The 24,213-nt window shown below is 35.7% G+C and overlaps 29 non-coding genes across 29 annotated transcripts; all 29 read right to left on the reverse strand.

Moving 5' to 3' along the window:
• Positions 1-860: 860 nt before the first annotated feature.
• TRNAK-UUU (transfer RNA lysine (anticodon UUU)) lies at positions 861-933 on the reverse strand. The gene has a single exon. It is a non-coding gene; the product is annotated as a tRNA-Lys (tRNA).
• Positions 934-1,024: 91 nt separating this feature from the next.
• Positions 1,025-1,097, reverse strand: TRNAK-UUU (transfer RNA lysine (anticodon UUU)). The gene has a single exon. It is a non-coding gene; the product is annotated as a tRNA-Lys (tRNA).
• Positions 1,098-2,496: 1,399 nt separating this feature from the next.
• On the reverse strand, positions 2,497-2,569 carry TRNAK-UUU (transfer RNA lysine (anticodon UUU)). Its single transcript has one exon. It is a non-coding gene; the product is annotated as a tRNA-Lys (tRNA).
• A 1,180-nt stretch (positions 2,570-3,749) lies between these two features.
• Positions 3,750-3,822, reverse strand: TRNAK-UUU (transfer RNA lysine (anticodon UUU)). Its single transcript has one exon. It is a non-coding gene; the product is annotated as a tRNA-Lys (tRNA).
• A 91-nt stretch (positions 3,823-3,913) lies between these two features.
• Positions 3,914-3,986, reverse strand: TRNAK-UUU (transfer RNA lysine (anticodon UUU)). Its single transcript has one exon. It is a non-coding gene; the product is annotated as a tRNA-Lys (tRNA).
• A 1,180-nt stretch (positions 3,987-5,166) lies between these two features.
• Positions 5,167-5,239, reverse strand: TRNAK-UUU (transfer RNA lysine (anticodon UUU)). Its single transcript has one exon. It is a non-coding gene; the product is annotated as a tRNA-Lys (tRNA).
• Positions 5,240-6,574: 1,335 nt separating this feature from the next.
• On the reverse strand, positions 6,575-6,647 carry TRNAK-UUU (transfer RNA lysine (anticodon UUU)). Its single transcript has one exon. It is a non-coding gene; the product is annotated as a tRNA-Lys (tRNA).
• A 91-nt stretch (positions 6,648-6,738) lies between these two features.
• On the reverse strand, positions 6,739-6,811 carry TRNAK-UUU (transfer RNA lysine (anticodon UUU)). The gene has a single exon. It is a non-coding gene; the product is annotated as a tRNA-Lys (tRNA).
• A 1,180-nt stretch (positions 6,812-7,991) lies between these two features.
• TRNAK-UUU (transfer RNA lysine (anticodon UUU)) lies at positions 7,992-8,064 on the reverse strand. The gene has a single exon. It is a non-coding gene; the product is annotated as a tRNA-Lys (tRNA).
• Positions 8,065-9,408: 1,344 nt separating this feature from the next.
• On the reverse strand, positions 9,409-9,481 carry TRNAK-UUU (transfer RNA lysine (anticodon UUU)). Its single transcript has one exon. It is a non-coding gene; the product is annotated as a tRNA-Lys (tRNA).
• A 91-nt stretch (positions 9,482-9,572) lies between these two features.
• Positions 9,573-9,645, reverse strand: TRNAK-UUU (transfer RNA lysine (anticodon UUU)). The gene has a single exon. It is a non-coding gene; the product is annotated as a tRNA-Lys (tRNA).
• A 1,180-nt stretch (positions 9,646-10,825) lies between these two features.
• Positions 10,826-10,898, reverse strand: TRNAK-UUU (transfer RNA lysine (anticodon UUU)). The gene has a single exon. It is a non-coding gene; the product is annotated as a tRNA-Lys (tRNA).
• Positions 10,899-10,989: 91 nt separating this feature from the next.
• Positions 10,990-11,062, reverse strand: TRNAK-UUU (transfer RNA lysine (anticodon UUU)). The gene has a single exon. It is a non-coding gene; the product is annotated as a tRNA-Lys (tRNA).
• A 1,180-nt stretch (positions 11,063-12,242) lies between these two features.
• On the reverse strand, positions 12,243-12,315 carry TRNAK-UUU (transfer RNA lysine (anticodon UUU)). Its single transcript has one exon. It is a non-coding gene; the product is annotated as a tRNA-Lys (tRNA).
• A 91-nt stretch (positions 12,316-12,406) lies between these two features.
• TRNAK-UUU (transfer RNA lysine (anticodon UUU)) lies at positions 12,407-12,479 on the reverse strand. The gene has a single exon. It is a non-coding gene; the product is annotated as a tRNA-Lys (tRNA).
• A 1,180-nt stretch (positions 12,480-13,659) lies between these two features.
• Positions 13,660-13,732, reverse strand: TRNAK-UUU (transfer RNA lysine (anticodon UUU)). The gene has a single exon. It is a non-coding gene; the product is annotated as a tRNA-Lys (tRNA).
• A 91-nt stretch (positions 13,733-13,823) lies between these two features.
• On the reverse strand, positions 13,824-13,896 carry TRNAK-UUU (transfer RNA lysine (anticodon UUU)). Its single transcript has one exon. It is a non-coding gene; the product is annotated as a tRNA-Lys (tRNA).
• A 1,399-nt stretch (positions 13,897-15,295) lies between these two features.
• Positions 15,296-15,368, reverse strand: TRNAK-UUU (transfer RNA lysine (anticodon UUU)). The gene has a single exon. It is a non-coding gene; the product is annotated as a tRNA-Lys (tRNA).
• Positions 15,369-16,713: 1,345 nt separating this feature from the next.
• On the reverse strand, positions 16,714-16,786 carry TRNAK-UUU (transfer RNA lysine (anticodon UUU)). Its single transcript has one exon. It is a non-coding gene; the product is annotated as a tRNA-Lys (tRNA).
• A 1,344-nt stretch (positions 16,787-18,130) lies between these two features.
• On the reverse strand, positions 18,131-18,203 carry TRNAK-UUU (transfer RNA lysine (anticodon UUU)). Its single transcript has one exon. It is a non-coding gene; the product is annotated as a tRNA-Lys (tRNA).
• Positions 18,204-19,383: 1,180 nt separating this feature from the next.
• Positions 19,384-19,456, reverse strand: TRNAK-UUU (transfer RNA lysine (anticodon UUU)). Its single transcript has one exon. It is a non-coding gene; the product is annotated as a tRNA-Lys (tRNA).
• Positions 19,457-19,711: 255 nt separating this feature from the next.
• TRNAK-UUU (transfer RNA lysine (anticodon UUU)) lies at positions 19,712-19,784 on the reverse strand. The gene has a single exon. It is a non-coding gene; the product is annotated as a tRNA-Lys (tRNA).
• A 91-nt stretch (positions 19,785-19,875) lies between these two features.
• On the reverse strand, positions 19,876-19,948 carry TRNAK-UUU (transfer RNA lysine (anticodon UUU)). Its single transcript has one exon. It is a non-coding gene; the product is annotated as a tRNA-Lys (tRNA).
• Positions 19,949-21,128: 1,180 nt separating this feature from the next.
• On the reverse strand, positions 21,129-21,201 carry TRNAK-UUU (transfer RNA lysine (anticodon UUU)). Its single transcript has one exon. It is a non-coding gene; the product is annotated as a tRNA-Lys (tRNA).
• A 91-nt stretch (positions 21,202-21,292) lies between these two features.
• TRNAK-UUU (transfer RNA lysine (anticodon UUU)) lies at positions 21,293-21,365 on the reverse strand. Its single transcript has one exon. It is a non-coding gene; the product is annotated as a tRNA-Lys (tRNA).
• A 1,171-nt stretch (positions 21,366-22,536) lies between these two features.
• TRNAK-UUU (transfer RNA lysine (anticodon UUU)) lies at positions 22,537-22,609 on the reverse strand. Its single transcript has one exon. It is a non-coding gene; the product is annotated as a tRNA-Lys (tRNA).
• A 91-nt stretch (positions 22,610-22,700) lies between these two features.
• Positions 22,701-22,773, reverse strand: TRNAK-UUU (transfer RNA lysine (anticodon UUU)). Its single transcript has one exon. It is a non-coding gene; the product is annotated as a tRNA-Lys (tRNA).
• A 1,180-nt stretch (positions 22,774-23,953) lies between these two features.
• On the reverse strand, positions 23,954-24,026 carry TRNAK-UUU (transfer RNA lysine (anticodon UUU)). The gene has a single exon. It is a non-coding gene; the product is annotated as a tRNA-Lys (tRNA).
• Positions 24,027-24,117: 91 nt separating this feature from the next.
• TRNAK-UUU (transfer RNA lysine (anticodon UUU)) lies at positions 24,118-24,190 on the reverse strand. The gene has a single exon. It is a non-coding gene; the product is annotated as a tRNA-Lys (tRNA).
• Between the last annotated feature and the right edge of the window lie 23 nt (positions 24,191-24,213).

The raw sequence follows: 24,213 nt of genomic DNA on the forward strand, positions 1-24,213 counted from the left end.
CTAGGTTTACAGTGCAGATCATTAGATGCCATCAATATTATCACCCTTCAAAAATGTCTTTCCATTCTAATAGATGAAGAAAATTGATTTGTTACTAGTCTAATTGAAATGCTGTGTGCCTCTCACAGTACGATGAATTTGAGTCTCTGATGAAATGTAGCCTTCCAGATTTAATTTTTAACTGTACTACTTGGCGATGAATTAATTACTGCCTAAAAATGTTAATGTCTGCCAATTGAAAAGAGATCAAGTAGAGTCCAATGTAAAATGAGGCGAAATGATTGTCCATTATGTGGATATTTGAAATGTGACAAATAATGTACAGACTTTTCTTGGCTCAAAACATATTCTCCCTAGCTCATGTGATGAGGCTAAAACGAACCTAAATACTGAAGGAAAGAAGAATTAAATAAAGTTTTGCAGTTGTAAAACATTTGTTTCTGGAGATTATTTCAGATGAAATGACATTTGCCTCTGCATATTCAATAGTTTCTTTATCATTTTAATGAGTGAAGACAATGAAACCAATAGTCCATTTAAAATTTTCATAGGAATTTGCCAGCCTGTACAGATACTCAATGAACAATGAGTATATGAAGCAACAACAATTAAAAGATGCCTGCCTCAATGGGTGATTTTCCACTTTGCAAAGTTCTCCATTTTACAAAGAACAATCTGTTTTTAAAAAGATACTCGCCTGAACCAGGATATGCCAAAGAAAATTTTCTTTGTTGAAAACGGAAAAATATTAATATTATTGATAGAATAAACAGAGAAGTTTAGCTTTTAGAGTCTCTTGATGAAATTTTTTTTCTGCATCTGAGCTTATGCTGCAGATCATTAGATACCATTAATATACACGCCCGAACAGGGACTTGAACCCTGGACCCTCAGATTAAAAGTCTGATGCTCTACCGACTGAGCTATCCAGGCTCTGATGTTCTCATTGTGCCATCCCAGAAAGTAATATTTTACTTGGAAAAGCTGTTTATTAAACGCACAACAGTATTGTTTAAAAGGATCTCGCCCGAACAGGGACTTGAACCCTGGACCCTCAGATTAAAAGTCTGATGCTCTACCGACTGAGCTATCCAGGCTCTGATGCTCTCATTGTGCCATCCCAGAAAGTAATATTTTACTTAGAAAAGCTGTTTATTAAACGCACAATAGTATTGTTTAAAAAGATCTCGCCCGAACAGGGACTTGATCCCTGGACCCTCATATTAAAAGTCTGATGCTCTACCGACTGAGCTATCCAGGCTCTGGTAGGAAAGTGATGCCAGTTTAGAAGGTTCTGCAAACTATAAAAATGGGAAAATTTTAGTACGCAAAAATGGAAAAAGATCTGTGTTACTGAAAGTATAAAGCTGTTTATTAAACGCACAATAGTATTGTTTAAAAAGATCTCGCCCAAACAGGGACTTGATCCCTGGACCCTCATATTAAAAGTCTGATGCTCTACCGACTGAGCTATCCAGGCTCTGGTAGGAAAGTGATGCCAGTTTAGAAGGTTCTGCAAACTATAAAAATGGGAAAATTTTAGTACGCAAAAATGGAAAAAGATCTGTGTTACTGAAAGTATAAACTGAGAAGTTTGACTTGTAGGACCTCTTGACAAAACACAAATGATATGCCTCTAGGTTTACAGTGCAGATCATTAGATGCCATCAATATTATCACCCTTCAAAAATGTCTTTCCATTCTAATAGATGAAGAAAATTGATTTGTTACTAGTCTAATTGAAATGCTGTGTGCCTCTCACAGTACGATGAATTTGAGTCTCTGATGAAATGTAGCCTTCCAGATTTAATTTTTAACTGTACTACTTGGCGATGAATTAATTACTGCCTAAAAATGTTAATGTCTGCCAATTGAAAAGAGATCAAGTAGAGTCCAATGTAAAATGAGGCGAAATGATTGTCCATTATGTGGATATTTGAAATGTGACAAATAATGTACAGACTTTTCTTGGCTCAAAACATATTCTCCCTAGCTCATGTGATGAGGCTAAAATGAACCTAAATACTGAAGGAAAGAAGAATTAAATAAAGTTTTGCAGTTGTTAAACATTTGTTTCTGGAGATTATTTCAGATGAAATGACATTTGCCTCTGCATATTCAATAGTTTCTTTATCATTTTAATGAGTGAAGACAATGAAACCAATAGTCCATTTAAAATTTTCATAGGAATTTGCCAGCCTGTACAGATACTCAATGAACAATGAGTATATGAAGCAACAACAATTAAAAGATGCCTGCCTCAATGGGTGATTTTCCACTTTGCAAAGTTCTCCATTTTACAAAGAACAATCTGTTTTTAAAAAGATACTCGCCTGAACCAGGATATGCCAAAGAAAATTTTCTTTGTTGAAAACGGAAAAATATTAATATTATTGATAGAATAAACAGAGAAGTTTAGCTTTTAGAGTCTCTTGATGAAATTTTTTTTCTGCATCTGAGCTTATGCTGCAGATCATTAGATACCATAAATATACACGCCCGAACAGGGACTTGAACCCTGGACCCTCAGATTAAAAGTCTGATGCTCTACCAACTGAGCTATCCAGGCTCTGATGTTCTCATTGTGCCATCCCAGAAAGTAATATTTTACTTGGAAAAGCTGTTTATTAAACGCACAACAGTATTGTTTAAAAGGATCTCGCCCGAACAGGGACTTGATCCCTGGACCCTCATATTAAAAGTCTGATGCTCTACCGACTGAGCTATCCAGGCTCTGGTAGGAAAGTGATGCCAGTTTAGAAGGTTCTGCAAACTATAAAAATGGGAAAATTTTAGTACGCAAAAATGGAAAAAGATCTGTGTTACTGAAAGTATAAACTGAGAAGTTTGACTTGTAGGACCTCTTGACAAAACACAAATGATATGCCTCTAGGTTTACAGTGCAGATCATTAGATGCCATCAATATTATCACCCTTCAAAAATGTCTTTCCATTCTAATAGATGAAGAAAATTGATTTGTTACTAGTCTAATTGAAATGCTGTGTGCCTCTCACAGTACGATGAATTTGAGTCTCTGATGAAATGTAGCCTTCCAGATTTAATTTTTAACTGTACTACTTGGCGATGAATTAATTACTGCCTAAAAATGTTAATGTCTGCCAATTGAAAAGAGATCAAGTAGAGTCCAATGTAAAATGAGGCGAAATGATTGTCCATTATGTGGATATTTGAAATGTGACAAATAATGTACAGACTTTTCTTGGCTCAAAACATATTCTCCCTAGCTCATGTGATGAGGCTAAAACGAACCTAAATACTGAAGGAAAGAAGAATTAAATAAAGTTTTGCAGTTGTAAAACATTTGTTTCTGGAGATTATTTCAGATGAAATGACATTTGCCTCTGCATATTCAATAGTTTCTTTATCATTTTAATGAGTGAAGACAATGAAACCAATAGTCCATTTAAAATTTTCATAGGAATTTGCCAGCCTGTACAGATACTCAATGAACAATGAGTATATGAAGCAACAACAATTAAAAGATGCCTGCCTCAATGGGTGATTTTCCACTTTGCAAAGTTCTCCATTTTACAAAGAACAATCTGTTTTTAAAAAGATACTCGCCTGAACCAGGATATGCCAAAGAAAATTTTCTTTGTTGAAAACGGAAAAATATTAATATTATTGATAGAATAAACAGAGAAGTTTAGCTTTTAGAGTCTCTTGATGAAATTTTTTTTCTGCATCTGAGCTTATGCTGCAGATCATTAGATACCATAAATATACACGCCCGAACAGGGACTTGAACCCTGGACCCTCAGATTAAAAGTCTGATGCTCTACCGACTGAGCTATCCAGGCTCTGATGTTCTCATTGTGCCATCCCAGAAAGTAATATTTTACTTGGAAAAGCTGTTTATTAAACGCACAACAGTATTGTTTAAAAGGATCTCGCCCGAACAGGGACTTGAACCCTGGACCCTCAGATTAAAAGTCTGATGCTCTACCGACTGAGCTATCCAGGCTCTGATGCTCTCATTGTGCCATCCCAGAAAATAATATTTTACTTAGAAAAGCTGTTTATTAAACGCACAATAGTATTGTTTAAAAAGATCTCGCCCGAACAGGGACTTGATCCCTGGACCCTCATATTAAAAGTCTGATGCTCTACCGACTGAGCTATCCAGGCTCTGGTAGGAAAGTGATGCCAGTTTAGAAGGTTCTGCAAACTATAAAAATGGGAAAATTTTAGTACGCAAAAATGGAAAAAGATCTGTGTTACTGAAAGTATAAACTGAGAAGTTTGACTTGTAGGACCTCTTGACAAAACACAAATGATATGCCTCTAGGTTTACAGTGCAGATCATTAGATGCCATCAATATTATCACCCTTCAAAAATGTCTTTCCATTCTAATAGATGAAGAAAATTGATTTGTTACTAGTCTAATTGAAATGCTGTGTGCCTCTCACAGTACGATGAATTTGAGTCTCTGATGAAATGTAGCCTTCCAGATTTAATTTTTAACTGTACTACTTGGCGATGAATTAATTACTGCCTAAAAATGTTAATGTCTGCCAATTGAAAAGAGATCAAGTAGAGTCCAATGTAAAATGAGGCGAAATGATTGTCCATTATGTGGATATTTGAAATGTGACAAATAATGTACAGACTTTTCTTGGCTCAAAACATATTCTCCCTAGCTCATGTGATGAGGCTAAAACGAACCTAAATACTGAAGGAAAGAAGAATTAAATAAAGTTTTGCAGTTGTAAAACATTTGTTTCTGGAGATTATTTCAGATGAAATGACATTTGCCTCTGCATATTCAATAGTTTCTTTATCATTTTAATGAGTGAAGACAATGAAACCAATAGTCCATTTAAAATTTTCATAGGAATTTGCCAGCCTGTACAGATACTCAATGAACAATGAGTATATGAAGCAACAACAATTAAAAGATGCCTGCCTCAATGGGTGATTTTCCACTTTGCAAAGTTCTCCATTTTACAAAGAACAATCTGTTTTTAAAAAGATACTCGCCTGAACCAGGATATGCCAAAGAAAATTTTCTTTGTTGAAAACGGAAAAATATTAATATTATTGATAGAATAAACAGAGAAGTTTAGCTTTTAGAGTCTCTTGATGAAATTTTTTTTCTGCATCTGAGCTTATGCTGCAGATCATTAGATACCATAAATATACACGCCCGAACAGGGACTTGAACCCTGGACCCTCAGATTAAAAGTCTGATGCTCTACCGACTGAGCTATCCAGGCTCTGATGTTCTCATTGTGCCATCCCAGAAAGTAATATTTTACTTGGAAAAGCTGTTTATTAAACGCACAACAGTATTGTTTAAAAGGATCTCGCCCGAACAGGGACTTGAACCCTGGACCCTCAGATTAAAAGTCTGATGCTCTACTGACTGAGCTATCCAGGCTCTGATGCTCTCATTGTGCCATCCCAGAAAGTAATATTTTACTTAGAAAAGCTGTTTATTAAACGCACAATAGTATTGTTTAAAAAGATCTCGCCCGAACAGGGACTTGATCCCTGGACCCTCATATTAAAAGTCTGATGCTCTACCGACTGAGCTATCCAGGCTCTGGTAGGAAAGTGATGCCAGTTTAGAAGGTTCTGCAAACTATAAAAATAGGAAAATTTTAGTACGCAAAAATGGAAAAAGATCTGTGTTACTGAAAGTATAAACTGAGAAGTTTGACTTGTAGGACCTCTTGACAAAACACAAATGATATGCCTCTAGGTTTACAGTGCAGATCATTAGATGCCATCAATATTATCACCCTTCAAAAATGTCTTTCCATTCTAATAGATGAAGAAAATTGATTTGTTACTAGTCTAATTGAAATGCTGTGTGCCTCTCACAGTACGATGAATTTGAGTCTCTGATGAAATGTAGCCTTCCAGATTTAATTTTTAACTGTACTACTTGGCGATGAATTAATTACTGCCTAAAAATGTTAATGTCTGCCAATTGAAAAGAGATCAAGTAGAGTCCAATGTAAAATGAGGCGAAATGATTGTGGATATTTGAAATGTGACAAATAATGTACAGACTTTTCTTGGCTCAAAACATATTCTCCCTAGCTCATGTGATGAGGCTAAAACGAACCTAAATACTGAAGGAAAGAAGAATTAAATAAAGTTTTGCAGTTGTAAAACATTTGTTTCTGGAGATTATTTCAGATGAAATGACATTTGCCTCTGCATATTCAATAGTTTCTTTATAATTTTAATGAGTGAAGACAATGAAACCAATAGTCCATTTAAAATTTTCATAGGAATTTGCCAGCCTGTACAGATACTCAATGAACAATGAGTATATGAAGCAACAACAATTAAAAGATGCCTGCCTCAATGGGTGATTTTCCACTTTGCAAAGTTCTCCATTTTACAAAGAACAATCAGTTTTTAAAAAGATACTCGCCTGAACCAGGATATGCCAAAGAAAATTTTCTTTGTTGAAAACGGAAAAATATTAATATTATTGATAGAATAAACAGAGAAGTTTAGCTTTTAGAGTCTCTTGATGAAATTTTTTTTCTGCATCTGAGCTTATGCTGCAGATCATTAGATACCATAAATATACACGCCCGAACAGGGACTTGAACCCTGGACCCTCAGATTAAAAGTCTGATGCTCTACCAACTGAGCTATCCAGGCTCTGCTGTTCTCATTGTGCCATCCCAGAAAGTAATATTTTACTTGGAAAAGCTGTTTATTAAACGCACAACAGTATTGTTTAAAAGGATCTCGCCCGAACAGGGACTTGAACCCTGGACCCTCAGATTAAAAGTCTGATGCTCTACCGACTGAGCTATCCAGGCTCTGATGCTCTCATTGTGCCATCCCAGAAAGTAATATTTTACTTAGAAAAGCTGTTTATTAAACGCACAATAGTATTGTTTAAAAAGATCTCGCCCGAACAGGGACTTGATCCCTGGACCCTCATATTAAAAGTCTGATGCTCTACCGACTGAGCTATCCAGGCTCTGGTAGGAAAGTGATGCCAGTTTAGAAGGTTCTGCAAACTATAAAAATGGGAAAATTTTAGTACGCAAAAATGGAAAAAGATCTGTGTTACTGAAAGTATAAACTGAGAAGTTTGACTTGTAGGACCTCTTGACAAAACACAAATGATATGCCTCTAGGTTTACAGTGCAGATCATTAGATGCCATCAATATTATCACCCTTCAAAAATGTCTTTCCATTCTAATAGATGAAGAAAATTGATTTGTTACTAGTCTAATTGAAATGCTGTGTGCCTCTCACAGTACGATGAATTTGAGTCTCTGATGAAATGTAGCCTTCCAGATTTAATTTTTAACTGTACTACTTGGCGATGAATTAATTACTGCCTAAAAATGTTAATGTCTGCCAATTGAAAAGAGATCAAGTAGAGTCCAATGTAAAATGAGGCGAAATGATTGTCCATTATGTGGATATTTGAAATGTGACAAATAATGTACAGACTTTTCTTGGCTCAAAACATATTCTCCCTAGCTCATGTGATGAGGCTAAAACGAACCTAAATACTGAAGGAAAGAAGAATTAAATAAAGTTTTGCAGTTGTAAAACATTTGTTTCTGGAGATTATTTCAGATGAAATGACATTTGCCTCTGCATATTCAATAGTTTCTTTATCATTTTAATGAGTGAAGACAATGAAACCAATAGTCCATTTAAAATTTTCATAGGAATTTGCCAGCCTGTACAGATACTCAATGAACAATGAGTATATGAAGCAACAACAATTAAAAGATGCCTGCCTCAATGGGTGATTTTCCACTTTGCAAAGTTCTCCATTTTACAAAGAACAATCTGTTTTTAAAAAGATACTCGCCTGAACCAGGATATGCCAAAGAAAATTTTCTTTGTTGAAAACGGAAAAATATTAATATTATTGATAGAATAAACAGAGAAGTTTAGCTTTTAGAGTCTCTTGATGAAATTTTTTTTCTGCATCTGAGCTTATGCTGCAGATCATTAGATACCATAAATATACACGCCCGAACAGGGACTTGAACCCTGGACCCTCAGATTAAAAGTCTGATGCTCTACCGACTGAGCTATCCAGGCTCTGATGTTCTCATTGTGCCATCCCAGAAAGTAATATTTTACTTGGAAAAGCTGTTTATTAAACGCACAACAGTATTGTTTAAAAGGATCTCGCCCGAACAGGGACTTGAACCCTGGACCCTCAGATTAAAAGTCTGATGCTCTACTGACTGAGCTATCCAGGCTCTGATGCTCTCATTGTGCCATCCCAGAAAGTAATATTTTACTTAGAAAAGCTGTTTATTAAACGCACAATAGTATTGTTTAAAAAGATCTCGCCCGAACAGGGACTTGATCCCTGGACCCTCATATTAAAAGTCTGATGCTCTACCGACTGAGCTATCCAGGCTCTGGTAGGAAAGTGATGCCAGTTTAGAAGGTTCTGCAAACTATAAAAATGGGAAAATTTTAGTACGCAAAAATGGAAAAAGATCTGTGTTACTGAAAGTATAAACTGAGAAGTTTGACTTGTAGGACCTCTTGACAAAACACAAATGATATGCCTCTAGGTTTACAGTGCAGATCATTAGATGCCATCAATATTATCACCCTTCAAAAATGTCTTTCCATTCTAATAGATGAAGAAAATTGATTTGTTACTAGTCTAATTGAAATGCTGTGTGCCTCTCACAGTACGATGAATTTGAGTCTCTGATGAAATGTAGCCTTCCAGATTTAATTTTTAACTGTACTACTTGGCGATGAATTAATTACTGCCTAAAAATGTTAATGTCTGCCAATTGAAAAGAGATCAAGTAGAGTCCAATGTAAAATGAGGCGAAATGATTGTCCATTATGTGGATATTTGAAATGTGACAAATAATGTACAGACTTTTCTTGGCTCAAAACATATTCTCCCTAGCTCATGTGATGAGGCTAAAACGAACCTAAATACTGAAGGAAAGAAGAATTAAATAAAGTTTTGCAGTTGTAAAACATTTGTTTCTGGAGATTATTTCAGATGAAATGACATTTGCCTCTGCATATTCAATAGTTTCTTTATCATTTTAATGAGTGAAGACAATGAAACCAATAGTCCATTTAAAATTTTCATAGGAATTTGCCAGCCTGTACAGATACTCAATGAACAATGAGTATATGAAGCAACAACAATTAAAAGATGCCTGCCTCAATGGGTGATTTTCCACTTTGCAAAGTTCTCCATTTTACAAAGAACAATCTGTTTTTAAAAAGATACTCGCCTGAACCAGGATATGCCAAAGAAAATTTTCTTTGTTGAAAACGGAAAAATATTAATATTATTGATAGAATAAACAGAGAAGTTTAGCTTTTAGAGTCTCTTGATGAAATTTTTTTTCTGCATCTGAGCTTATGCTGCAGATCATTAGATACCATAAATATACACGCCCGAACAGGGACTTGAACCCTGGACCCTCAGATTAAAAGTCTGATGCTCTACCGACTGAGCTATCCAGGCTCTGATGTTCTCATTGTGCCATCCCAGAAAGTAATATTTTACTTGGAAAAGCTGTTTATTAAACGCACAACAGTATTGTTTAAAAGGATCTCGCCCGAACAGGGACTTGAACCCTGGACCCTCAGATTAAAAGTCTGATGCTCTACCGACTGAGCTATCCAGGCTCTGATGCTCTCATTGTGCCATCCCAGAAAATAATATTTTACTTAGAAAAGCTGTTTATTAAACGCACAATAGTATTGTTTAAAAAGATCTCGCCCGAACAGGGACTTGATCCCTGGACCCTCATATTAAAAGTCTGATGCTCTACCGACTGAGCTATCCAGGCTCTGGTAGGAAAGTGATGCCAGTTTAGAAGGTTCTGCAAACTATAAAAATGGGAAAATTTTAGTACGCAAAAATGGAAAAAGATCTGTGTTACTGAAAGTATAAACTGAGAAGTTTGACTTGTAGGACCTCTTGACAAAACACAAATGATATGCCTCTAGGTTTACAGTGCAGATCATTAGATGCCATCAATATTATCACCCTTCAAAAATGTCTTTCCATTCTAATAGATGAAGAAAATTGATTTGTTACTAGTCTAATTGAAATGCTGTGTGCCTCTCACAGTACGATGAATTTGAGTCTCTGATGAAATGTAGCCTTCCAGATTTAATTTTTAACTGTACTACTTGGCGATGAATTAATTACTGCCTAAAAATGTTAATGTCTGCCAATTGAAAAGAGATCAAGTAGAGTCCAATGTAAAATGAGGCGAAATGATTGTCCATTATGTGGATATTTGAAATGTGACAAATAATGTACAGACTTTTCTTGGCTCAAAACATATTCTCCCTAGCTCATGTGATGAGGCTAAAACGAACCTAAATACTGAAGGAAAGAAGAATTAAATAAAGTTTTGCAGTTGTAAAACATTTGTTTCTGGAGATTATTTCAGATGAAATGACATTTGCCTCTGCATATTCAATAGTTTCTTTATCATTTTAATGAGTGAAGACAATGAAACCAATAGTCCATTTAAAATTTTCATAGGAATTTGCCAGCCTGTACAGATACTCAATGAACAATGAGTATATGAAGCAACAACAATTAAAAGATGCCTGCCTCAATGGGTGATTTTCCACTTTGCAAAGTTCTCCATTTTACAAAGAACAATCTGTTTTTAAAAAGATACTCGCCTGAACCAGGATATGCCAAAGAAAATTTTCTTTGTTGAAAACGGAAAAATATTAATATTATTGATAGAATAAACAGAGAAGTTTAGCTTTTAGAGTCTCTTGATGAAATTTTTTTTCTGCATCTGAGCTTATGCTGCAGATCATTAGATACCATAAATATACACGCCCGAACAGGGACTTGAACCCTGGACCCTCAGATTAAAAGTCTGATGCTCTACCGACTGAGCTATCCAGGCTCTGATGTTCTCATTGTGCCATCCCAGAAAGTAATATTTTACTTGGAAAAGCTGTTTATTAAACGCACAACCGTATTGTTTAAAAGGATCTCGCCCGAACAGGGACTTGAACCCTGGACCCTCAGATTAAAAGTCTGATGCTCTACCGACTGAGCTATCCAGGCTCTGATGCTCTCATTGTGCCATCCCAGAAAATAATATTTTACTTAGAAAAGCTGTTTATTAAACGCACAATAGTATTGTTTAAAAAGATCTCGCCCGAACAGGGACTTGATCCCTGGACCCTCATATTAAAAGTCTGATGCTCTACCGACTGAGCTATCCAGGCTCTGGTAGGAAAGTGATGCCAGTTTAGAAGGTTCTGCAAACTATAAAAATGGGAAAATTTTAGTACGCAAAAATGGAAAAAGATCTGTGTTACTGAAAGTATAAACTGAGAAGTTTGACTTGTAGGACCTCTTGACAAAACACAAATGATATGCCTCTAGGTTTACAGTGCAGATCATTAGATGCCATCAATATTATCACCCTTCAAAAATGTCTTTCCATTCTAATAGATGAAGAAAATTGATTTGTTACTAGTCTAATTGAAATGCTGTGTGCCTCTCACAGTACGATGAATTTGAGTCTCTGATGAAATGTAGCCTTCCAGATTTAATTTTTAACTGTACTACTTGGCGATGAATTAATTACTGCCTAAAAATGTTAATGTCTGCCAATTGAAAAGAGATCAAGTAGAGTCCAATGTAAAATGAGGCGAAATGATTGTCCATTATGTGGATATTTGAAATGTGACAAATAATGTACAGACTTTTCTTGGCTCAAAACATATTCTCCCTAGCTCATGTGATGAGGCTAAAACGAACCTAAATACTGAAGGAAAGAAGAATTAAATAAAGTTTTGCAGTTGTAAAACATTTGTTTCTGGAGATTATTTCAGATGAAATGACATTTGCCTCTGCATATTCAATAGTTTCTTTATCATTTTAATGAGTGAAGACAATGAAACCAATAGTCCATTTAAAATTTTCATAGGAATTTGCCAGCCTGTACAGATACTCAATGAACAATGAGTATATGAAGCAACAACAATTAAAAGATGCCTGCCTCAATGGGTGATTTTCCACTTTGCAAAGTTCTCCATTTTACAAAGAACAATCTGTTTTTAAAAAGATACTCGCCTGAACCAGGATATGCCAAAGAAAATTTTCTTTGTTGAAAACGGAAAAATATTAATATTATTGATAGAATAAACAGAGAAGTTTAGCTTTTAGAGTCTCTTGATGAAATTTTTTTTCTGCATCTGAGCTTATGCTGCAGATCATTAGATACCATAAATATACACGCCCGAACAGGGACTTGAACCCTGGACCCTCAGATTAAAAGTCTGATGCTCTACCGACTGAGCTATCCAGGCTCTGATGTTCTCATTGTGCCATCCCAGAAAGTAATATTTTACTTGGAAAAGCTGTTTATTAAACGCACAACCGTATTGTTTAAAAGGATCTCGCCCGAACAGGGACTTGAACCCTGGACCCTCAGATTAAAAGTCTGATGCTCTACCGACTGAGCTATCCAGGCTCTGATGCTCTCATTGTGCCATCCCAGAAAATAATATTTTACTTAGAAAAGCTGTTTATTAAACGCACAATAGTATTGTTTAAAAAGATCTCGCCCGAACAGGGACTTGATCCCTGGACCCTCATATTAAAAGTCTGATGCTCTACCGACTGAGCTATCCAGGCTCTGGTAGGAAAGTGATGCCAGTTTAGAAGGTTCTGCAAACTATAAAAATGGGAAAATTTTAGTACGCAAAAATGGAAAAAGATCTGTGTTACTGAAAGTATAAACTGAGAAGTTTGACTTGTAGGACCTCTTGACAAAACACAAATGATATGCCTCTAGGTTTACAGTGCAGATCATTAGATGCCATCAATATTATCACCCTTCAAAAATGTCTTTCCATTCTAATAGATGAAGAAAATTGATTTGTTACTAGTCTAATTGAAATGCTGTGTGCCTCTCACAGTACGATGAATTTGAGTCTCTGATGAAATGTAGCCTTCCAGATTTAATTTTTAACTGTACTACTTGGCGATGAATTAATTACTGCCTAAAAATGTTAATGTCTGCCAATTGAAAAGAGATCAAGTAGAGTCCAATGTAAAATGAGGCGAAATGATTGTCCATTATGTGGATATTTGAAATGTGACAAATAATGTACAGACTTTTCTTGGCTCAAAACATATTCTCCCTAGCTCATGTGATGAGGCTAAAACGAACCTAAATACTGAAGGAAAGAAGAATTAAATAAAGTTTTGCAGTTGTAAAACATTTGTTTCTGGAGATTATTTCAGATGAAATGACATTTGCCTCTGCATATTCAATAGTTTCTTTATCATTTTAATGAGTGAAGACAATGAAACCAATAGTCCATTTAAAATTTTCATAGGAATTTGTAAGCCTGTACAGATACTCAATGAACAATGAGTATATGAAGCAACAACAATTAAAAGATGCCTGCCTCAATGGGTGATTTTCCACTTTGCAAAGTTCTCCATTTTACAAAGAACAATCTGTTTTTAAAAAGATACTCGCCTGAACCAGGATATGCCAAAGAAAATTTTCTTTGTTGAAAACGGAAAAATATTAATATTATTGATAGAATAAACAGAGAAGTTTAGCTTTTAGAGTCTCTTGATGAAATTTTTTTTCTGCATCTGAGCTTATGCTGCAGATCATTAGATACCATTAATATACACGCCCGAACAGGGACTTGAACCCTGGACCCTCAGATTAAAAGTCTGATGCTCTACCGACTGAGCTATCCAGGCTCTGATGTTCTCATTGTGCCATCCCAGAAAGTAATATTTTACTTGGAAAAGCTGTTTATTAAACGCACAACAGTATTGTTTAAAAGGATCTCGCCCGAACAGGGACTTGAACCCTGGACCCTCAGATTAAAAGTCTGATGCTCTACCGACTGAGCTATCCAGGCTCTGATGCTCTCATTGTGCCATCCCAGAAAGTAATATTTTACTTAGAAAAGCTGTTTATTAAACGCACAATAGTATTGTTTAAAAAGATCTCGCCCGAACAGGGACTTGATCCCTGGACCCTCATATTAAAAGTCTGATGCTCTACCGACTGAGCTATCCAGGCTCTGGTAGGAAAGTGATGCCAGTTTAGAAGGTTCTGCAAACTATAAAAATGGGAAAATTTTAGTACGCAAAAATGGAAAAAGATCTGTGTTACTGAAAGTATAAAGCTGTTTATTAAACGCACAATAGTATTGTTTAAAAAGATCTCGCCCAAACAGGGACTTGATCCCTGGACCCTCATATTAAAAGTCTGATGCTCTACCGACTGAGCTATCCAGGCTCTGGTAGGAAAGTGATGCCAGTTTAGAAGGTTCTGCAAACTATAAAAATGGGAAAATTTTAGTACGCAAAAATGGAAAAAGATCTGTGTTACTGAAAGTATAAACTGAGAAGTTTGACTTGTAGGACCTCTTGACAAAACACAAATGATATGCCTCTAGGTTTACAGTGCAGATCATTAGATGCCATCAATATTATCACCCTTCAAAAATGTCTTTCCATTCTAATAGATGAAGAAAATTGATTTGTTACTAGTCTAATTGAAATGCTGTGTGCCTCTCACAGTACGATGAATTTGAGTCTCTGATGAAATGTAGCCTTCCAGATTTAATTTTTAACTGTACTACTTGGCGATGAATTAATTACTGCCTAAAAATGTTAATGTCTGCCAATTGAAAAGAGATCAAGTAGAGTCCAATGTAAAATGAGGCGAAATGATTGTCCATTATGTGGATATTTGAAATGTGACAAATAATGTACAGACTTTTCTTGGCTCAAAACATATTCTCCCTAGCTCATGTGATGAGGCTAAAACGAACCTAAATACTGAAGGAAAGAAGAATTAAATAAAGTTTTGCAGTTGTTAAACATTTGTTTCTGGAGATTATTTCAGATGAAATGACATTTGCCTCTGCATATTCAATAGTTTCTTTATCATTTTAATGAGTGAAGACAATGAAACCAATAGTCCATTTAAAATTTTCATAGGAATTTGCCAGCCTGTACAGATACTCAATGAACAATGAGTATATGAAGCAACAACAATTAAAAGATGCCTGCCTCAATGGGTGATTTTCCACTTTGCAAAGTTCTCCATTTTACAAAGAACAATCTGTTTTTAAAAAGATACTCGCCTGAACCAGGATATGCCAAAGAAAATTTTCTTTGTTGAAAACGGAAAAATATTAATATTATTGATAGAATAAACAGAGAAGTTTAGCTTTTAGAGTCTCTTGATGAAATTTTTTTTCTGCATCTGAGCTTATGCTGCAGATCATTAGATACCATAAATATACACGCCCGAACAGGGACTTGAACCCTGGACCCTCAGATTAAAAGTCTGATGCTCTACCAACTGAGCTATCCAGGCTCTGATGTTCTCATTGTGCCATCCCAGAAAGTAATATTTTACTTGGAAAAGCTGTTTATTAAACGCACAACAGTATTGTTTAAAAGGATCTCGCCCGAACAGGGACTTGATCCCTGGACCCTCATATTAAAAGTCTGATGCTCTACCGACTGAGCTATCCAGGCTCTGATGCTCTCATTGTGCCATCCCAGAAAGTAATATTTTACTTAGAAAAGCTGTTTATTAAACGCACAATAGTATTGTTTAAAAAGATCTCGCCCGAACAGGGACTTGATCCCTGGACCCTCATATTAAAAGTCTGATGCTCTACCGACTGAGCTATCCATGCTCTGGTAGGAAAGTGATGCCAGTTTAGAAGGTTCTGCAAACTATAAAAATGGGAAAATTTTAGTACGCAAAAATGGAAAAAGATCTGTGTTACTGAAAGTATAAACTGAGAAGTTTGACTTGTAGGACCTCTTGACAAAACACAAATGATATGCCTCTAGGTTTACAGTGCAGATCATTAGATGCCATCAATATTATCACCCTTCAAAAATGTCTTTCCATTCTAATAGATGAAGAAAATTGATTTGTTACTAGTCTAATTGAAATGCTGTGTGCCTCTCACAGTACGATGAATTTGAGTCTCTGATGAAATGTAGCCTTCCAGATTTAATTTTTAACTGGACTACTTGGCGATGAATTAATTACTGCCTAAAAATGTTAATGTCTGCCAATTGAAAAGAGATCAAGTAGAGTCCAATGTAAAATGAGGCGAAATGATTGTCCATTATGTGGATATTTGAAATGTGACAAATAATGTACAGACTTTTCTTGGCTCAAAACATATTCTCCCTAGCTCATGTGATGAGGCTAAAACGAACCTAAATACTGAAGGAAAGAAGAATTAAATAAAGTTTTGCAGTTGTAAAACATTTGTTTCTGGAGATTATTTCAGATGAAATGACATTTGCCTCTGCATATTCAATAGTTTCTTTATCATTTTAATGAGTGAAGACAATGAAACCAATAGTCCATTTAAAATTTTCATAGGAATTTGCCAGCCTGTACAGATACTCAATGAACAATGAGTATATGAAGCAACAACAATTAAAAGATGCCTGCCTCAATGGGTGATTTTCCACTTTGCAAAGTTCTCCATTTTACAAAGAACAATCTGTTTTTAAAAAGATACTCGCCTGAACCAGGATATGCCAAAGAAAATTTTCTTTGTTGAAAACGGAAAAATATTAATATTATTGATAGAATAAACAGAGAAGTTTAGCTTTTAGAGTCTCTTGATGAAATTTTTGTTTCTGCATCTGAGCTTATGCTGCAGATCATTAGATACCATAAATATACACGCCCGAACAGGGACTTGAACCCTGGACCCTCAGATTAAAAGTCTGATGCTCTACCGACTGAGCTATCCAGGCTCTGATGTTCTCATTGTGCCATCCCAGAAAGTAATATTTTACTTGGAAAAGCTGTTTATTAAACGCACAACAGTATTGTTTAAAAGGATCTCGCCCAAACAGGGACTTGAACCCTGGACCCTCAGATTAAAAGTCTGATGCTCTACCGACTGAGCTATCCAGGCTCTGATGATCTCATTGTGCCATCCCAGAAAATAATATTTTACTTAGAAAAGCTGTTTATTAAACGCACAATAGTATTGTTTAAAAAGATCTCGCCCGAACAGGGACTTGATCCCTGGACCCTCATATTAAAAGTCTGATGCTCTACCGACTGAGCTATCCAGGCTCTGGTAGGAAAGTGATGCCAGTTTAGAAGGTTCTGCAAACTATAAAAATGGGAAAATTTTAGTACGCAAAAATGGAAAAAGATCTGTGTTACTGAAAGTATAAACTGAGAAGTTTGACTTGTAGGACCTCTTGACAAAACACAAATGATATGCCTCTAGGTTTACAGTGCAGATCATTAGATGCCATCAATATTATCACCCTTCAAAAATGTCTTTCCATTCTAATAGATGAAGAAAATTGATTTGTTACTAGTCTAATTGAAATGCTGTGTGCCTCTCACAGTACGATGAATTTGAGTCTCTGATGAAATGTAGCCTTCCAGATTTAATTTTTAACTGTACTACTTGGCGATGAATTAATTACTGCCTAAAAATGTTAATGTCTGCCAATTGAAAAGAGATCAAGTAGAGTCCAATGTAAAATGAGGCGAAATGATTGTCCATTATGTGGATATTTGAAATGTGACAAATAATGTACAGACTTTTCTTGGCTCAAAACATATTCTCCCTAGCTCATGTGATGAGGCTAAAACGAACCTAAATACTGAAGGAAAGAAGAATTAAATAAAGTTTTGCAGTTGTAAAACATTTGTTTCTGGAGATTATTTCAGATGAAATGACATTTGCCTCTGCATATTCAATAGTTTCTTTATCATTTTAATGAGTGAAGACAATGAAACCAATAGTCCATTTAAAATTTTCATAGGAATTTGCCAGCCTGTACAGATACTCAATGAACAATGAGTATATGAAGCAACAACAATTAAAAGATGCCTGCCTCAATGGGTGATTTTCCACTTTGCAAAGTTCTCCATTTTACAAAGAACAATCTGTTTTTAAAAAGATACTCGCCTGAACCAGGATATGCCAAAGAAAATTTTCTTTGTTGAAAACGGAAAAATATTAATATTATTGATAGAATAAACAGAGAAGTTTAGCTTTTAGAGTCTCTTGATGAAATTTTTTTTCTGCATCTGAGCTTATGCTGCAGATCATTAGATACCATAAATATACACGCCCGAACAGGGACTTGAACCCTGGACCCTCAGATTAAAAGTCTGATGCTCTACCGACTGAGCTATCCAGGCTCTGATGTTCTCATTGTGCCATCCCAGAAAGTAATATTTTACTTAGTAAAGCTGTTTATTAAACGCACAATAGTATTGTTTAAAAAGATATCGCCCGAACAGGGACTTGATCCCTGGACCCTCATATTAAAAGTCTGATGCTCTACCGACTGAGCTATCCAGGCTCTGGTAGGAAAGTGATGCCAGTTTAGAAGGTTCTGCAAACTATAAAAATGGGAAAATTTTAGTACGCAAAAATGGAAAAAGATCTGTGTTACTGAAAGTATAAACTGAGAAGTTTGACTTGTAGGACCTCTTGACAAAACACAAATGATATGCCTCTAGGTTTACAGTGCAGATCATTAGATGCCATCAATATTATCACCCTTCAAAAATGTCTTTCCATTCTAATAGATGAATAAAATTGATTTGTTACTAGTCTAATTGAAATGCTGTGTGCCTCTCACAGTACGATGAATTTGAGTCTCTGATGAAATGTAGCCTTCCAGATTTAATTTTTAACTGTACTACTTGGCGATGAATTAATTACTGCCTAAAAATGTTAATGTCTGCCAATTGAAAAGAGATCAAGTAGAGTCCAATGTAAAATGAGGCGAAATGATTGTCCATTATGTGGATATTTGAAATGTGACAAATAATGTACAGACTTTTCTTGGCTCAAAACATATTCTCCCTAGCTCATGTGATGAGGCTAAAACGAACCTAAATACTGAAGGAAAGAAGAATTAAATAAAGTTTTGCAGTTGTAAAACATTTGTTTCTGGAGATTATTTCAGATGAAATGACATTTGCCTCTGCATATTCAATAGTTTCTTTATCATTTTAATGAGTGAAGACAATGAAACCAATAGTCCATTAAAAATTTTCATAGGAATTTGCCAGCCTGTACAGATACTCAATGAACAATGAGTATATGAAGCAACAACAATTAAAAGATGCCTGCCTCAATGAATGATTTTCCACTTTGCAAAGTTCTCCATTTTACAAAGAACAATCTGTTTTTAAAAAGATACTCGCCTGAACCAGGATATGCCAAAGAAAATTTTCTTTGTTGAAAACGGAAAAATATTAATATTATTGATAGAATAAACAGAGAAGTTTAGCTTTTAGAGTCTCTTGATGAAATTTTTTTTCTGCATCTGAGCTTATGCTGCAGATCATTAGATACCATAAATATACACGCCCGAACAGGGACTTGAACCCTGGACCCTCAGATTAAAAGTCTGATGCTCTACCGACTGAGCTATCCAGGCTCTGATGTTCTCATTGTGCCATCCCAGAAAGTAATATTTTACTTGGAAAAGCTGTTTATTAAACGCACAACAGTATTGTTTAAAAGGATCTCGCCCGAACAGGGACTTGAACCCTGGACCCTCAGGTTAAAAGTCTGATGCTCTACCGACTGAGCTATCCAGGCTCTGATGCTCTCATTGTGCCATCCCAGAAAGTAATATTTTACTTAGAAAAGCTGTTTATTAAACGCACAATAGTATTGTTTAAAAAGATCTCGCCCGAACAGGGACTTGAACCCTGGACCCTCAGATTAAAAGTCTGATGCTCTACCGACTGAGCTATCCAGGCTCTGATGTTCTCATTGTGCCATCCCAGAAAGTAATATTTTACTTGGAAAAGCTGTTTATTAAACGCACAACAGTATTGTTTAAAAGGATCTCGCCCGAACAGGGACTTGAACCCTGGACCCTCAGATTAAAAGTCTGATGCTCTACCGACTGAGCTATCCAGGCTCTGATGCTCTCATTGTGCCATCCCAGAAAGTAATATTTTACTTAGAAAAGCTGTTTATTAAACGCACAATAGTATTGTTTAAAAAGATCTCGCCCGAACAGGGACTTGATCCCTGGACCCTCATATTAAAAGTCTGATGCTCTACCGACTGAGCTATCCAGGCTCTGGTAGGAAAGTGATGCCAGTTTAGAAGGTTCTGCAAACTATAAAAATGGGAAAATTTTAGTACGCAAAAATGGAAAAAGATCTGTGTTACTGAAAGTATAAACTGAGAAGTTTGACTTGTAGGACCTCTTGACAAAACACAAATGATATGCCTCTAGGTTTACAGTGCAGATCATTAGATGCCATCAATATTATCACCCTTCAAAAATGTCTTTCCATTCTAATAGATGAAGAAAATTGATTTGTTACTAGTCTAATTGAAATGCTGTGTGCCTCTCACAGTACGATGAATTTGAGTCTCTGATGAAATGTAGCCTTCCAGATTTAATTTTTAACTGTACTACTTGGCGATGAATTAATTACTGCCTAAAAATGTTAATGTCTGCCAATTGAAAAGAGATCAAGTAGAGTCCAATGTAAAATGAGGCGAAATGATTGTCCATTATGTGGATATTTGAAATGTGACAAATAATGTACAGACTTTTCTTGGCTCAAAACATATTCTCCCTAGCTCATGTGATGAGGCTAAAACGAACCTAAATACTGAAGGAAAGAAGAATTAAATAAAGTTTTGCAGTTGTAAAACATTTGTTTCTGGAGATTATTTCAGATGAAATGACATTTGCCTCTGCATATTCAATAGTTTCTTTATCATTTTAATGAGTGAAGACAATGAAACCAATAGTCCATTTAAAATTTTCATAGGAATTTGCCAGCCTGTACAGATACTCAATGAACAATGAGTATATGAAGCAACAACAATTAAAAGATGCCTGCCTCAATGGGTGATTTTCCACTTTGCAAAGTTCTCCATTTTACAAAGAACAATCTGTTTTTAAAAAGATACTCGCCTGAACCAGGATATGCCAAAGAAAATTTTCTTTGTTGAAAACGGAAAAATATTAATATTATTGATAGAATAAACAGAGAAGTTTAGCTTTTAGAGTCTCTTGATGAAATTTTTTTTCTGCATCTGAGCTTATGCTGCAGATCATTAGATACCATAAATATACACGCCCGAACAGGGACTTGAACCCTGGACCCTCAGATTAAAAGTCTGATGCTCTACCGACTGAGCTATCCAGGCTCTGATGTTCTCATTGTGCCATCCCAGAAAGTAATATTTTACTTGGAAAAGCTGTTTATTAAACGCACAACAGTATTGTTTAAAAGGATCTCGCCCGAACAGGGACTTGAACCCTGGACCCTCAGATTAAAAGTCTGATGCTCTACCGACTGAGCTATCCAGGCTCTGATGCTCTCATTGTGCCATCCCAGAAAGTAATATTTTACTTAGAAAAGCTGTTTATTAAACGCACAATAGTATTGTTTAAAAAGATCTCGCCCGAACAGGGACTTGATCCCTGGACCCTCATATTAAAAGTCTGATGCTCTACCGACTGAGCTATCCAGGCTCTGGTAGGAAAGTGATGCCAGTTTAGAAGGTTCTGCAAACTATAAAAATAGGAAAATTTTAGTACGCAAAAATGGAAAAAGATCTGTGTTACTGAAAGTATAAACTGAGAAGTTTGACTTGTAGGACCTCTTGACAAAACACAAATGATATGCCTCTAGGTTTACAGTGCAGATCATTAGATGCCATCAATATTATCACCCTTCAAAAATGTCTTTCCATTCTAATAGATGAAGAAAATTGATTTGTTACTAGTCTAATTGAAATGCTGTGTGCCTCTCACAGTACGATGAATTTGAGTCTCTGATGAAATGTAGCCTTCCAGATTTAATTTTTAACTGTACTACTTGGCGATGAATTAATTACTGCCTAAAAATGTTAATGTCTGCCAATTGAAAAGAGATCAAGTAGAGTCCAATGTAAAATGAGGCGAAATGATTGTGGATATTTGAAATGTGACAAATAATGTACAGACTTTTCTTGGCTCAAAACATATTCTCCCTAGCTCATGTGATGAGGCTAAAACGAACCTAAATACTGAAGGAAAGAAGAATTAAATAAAGTTTTGCAGTTGTAAAACATTTGTTTCTGGAGATTATTTCAGATGAAATGACATTTGCCTCTGCATATTCAATAGTTTCTTTATAATTTTAATGAGTGAAGACAATGAAACCAATAGTCCATTTAAAATTTTCATAGGAATTTGCCAGCCTGTACAGATACTCAATGAACAATGAGTATATGAAGCAACAACAATTAAAAGATGCCTGCCTCAATGGGTGATTTTCCACTTTGCAAAGTTCTCCATTTTACAAAGAACAATCTGTTTTTAAAAAGATACTCGCCTGAACCAGGATATGCCAAAGAAAATTTTCTTTGTTGAAAACGGAAAAATATTAATATTATTGATAGAATAAACAGAGAAGTTTAGCTTTTAGAGTCTCTTGATGAAATTTTTTTTCTGCATCTGAGCTTATGCTGCAGATCATTAGATACCATAAATATACACGCCCGAACAGGGACTTGAACCCTGGACCCTCAGATTAAAAGTCTGATGCTCTACCGACTGAGCTATCCAGGCTCTGCTGTTCTCATTGTGCCATCCCAGAAAGTAATATTTTACTTGGAAAAGCTGTTTATTAAACGCACAACAGTATTGTTTAAAAGGATCTCGCCCGAACAGGGACTTGAACCCTGGACCCTCAGATTAAAAGTCTGATGCTCTACCGACTGAGCTATCCAGGCTCTGATGCTCTCATTGTGCCATCCCAGAAAGTAATATTTTACTTAGAAAAGCTGTTTATTAAACGCACAATAGTATTGTTTAAAAAGATCTCGCCCGAACAGGGACTTGATCCCTGGACCCTCATATTAAAAGTCTGATGCTCTACCGACTGAGCTATCCAGGCTCTGGTAGGAAAGTGATGCCAGTTTAGAAGGTTCTGCAAACTATAAAAATGGGAAAATTTTAGTACGCAAAAATGGAAAAAGATCTGTGTTACTGAAAGTATAAACTGAGAAGTTTGACTTGTAGGACCTCTTGACAAAACACAAATGATATGCCTCTAGGTTTACAGTGCAGATCATTAGATGCCATCAATATTATCACCCTTCAAAAATGTCTTTCCATTCTAATAGATGAAGAAAATTGATTTGTTACTAGTCTAATTGAAATGCTGTGTGCCTCTCACAGTACGATGAATTTGAGTCTCTGATGAAATGTAGCCTTCCAGATTTAATTTTTAACTGTACTACTTGGCGATGAATTAATTACTGCCTAAAAATGTTAATGTCTGCCAATTGAAAAGAGATCAAGTAGAGTCCAATGTAAAATGAGGCGAAATGATTGTCCATTATGTGGATATTTGAAATGTGACAAATAATGTACAGACTTTTCTTGGCTCAAAACATATTCTCCCTAGCTCATGTGATGAGGCTAAAACGAACCTAAATACTGAAGGAAAGAAGAATTAAATAAAGTTTTGCAGTTGTAAAACATTTGTTTCTGGAGATTATTTCAGATGAAATGACATTTGCCTCTGCATATTCAATAGTTTCTTTATCATTTTAATGAGTGAAGACAATGAAACCAATAGTCCATTTAAAATTTTCATAGGAATTTGCCAGCCTGTACAGATACTCAATGAACAATGAGTATATGAAGCAACAACAATTAAAAGATGCCTGCCTCAATGGGTGATTTTCCACTTTGCAAAGTTCTCCATTTTACAAAGAACAATCTGTTTTTAAAAAGATACTCGCCTGAACCAGGATATGCCAAAGAAAATTTTCTTTGTTGAAAACGGAAAAATATTAATATTATTGATAGAATAAACAGAGAAGTTTAGCTTTTAGAGTCTCTTGATGAAATTTTTTTTCTGCATCTGAGCTTATGCTGCAGATCATTAGATACCATAAATATACACGCCCGAACAGGGACTTGAACCCTGGACCCTCAGATTAAAAGTCTGATGCTCTACCGACTGAGCTATCCAGGCTCTGATGTTCTCATTGTGCCATCCCAGAAAGTAATATTTTACTTGGAAAAGCTGTTTATTAAACGCACAACAGTATTGTTTAAAAGGATCTCGCCCGAACAGGGACTTGAACCCTGGACCCTCAGATTAAAAGTCTGATGCTCTACCGACTGAGCTATCCAGGCTCTGATGCTCTCATTGTGCCATC

This window comes from Crinia signifera, chromosome 1, assembly GCF_055691185.1.
Source record: "Crinia signifera chromosome 1, ASM5569118v1, whole genome shotgun sequence".
NCBI classification, from domain to species: Eukaryota; Metazoa; Chordata; class Amphibia; order Anura; family Myobatrachidae; genus Crinia; species Crinia signifera.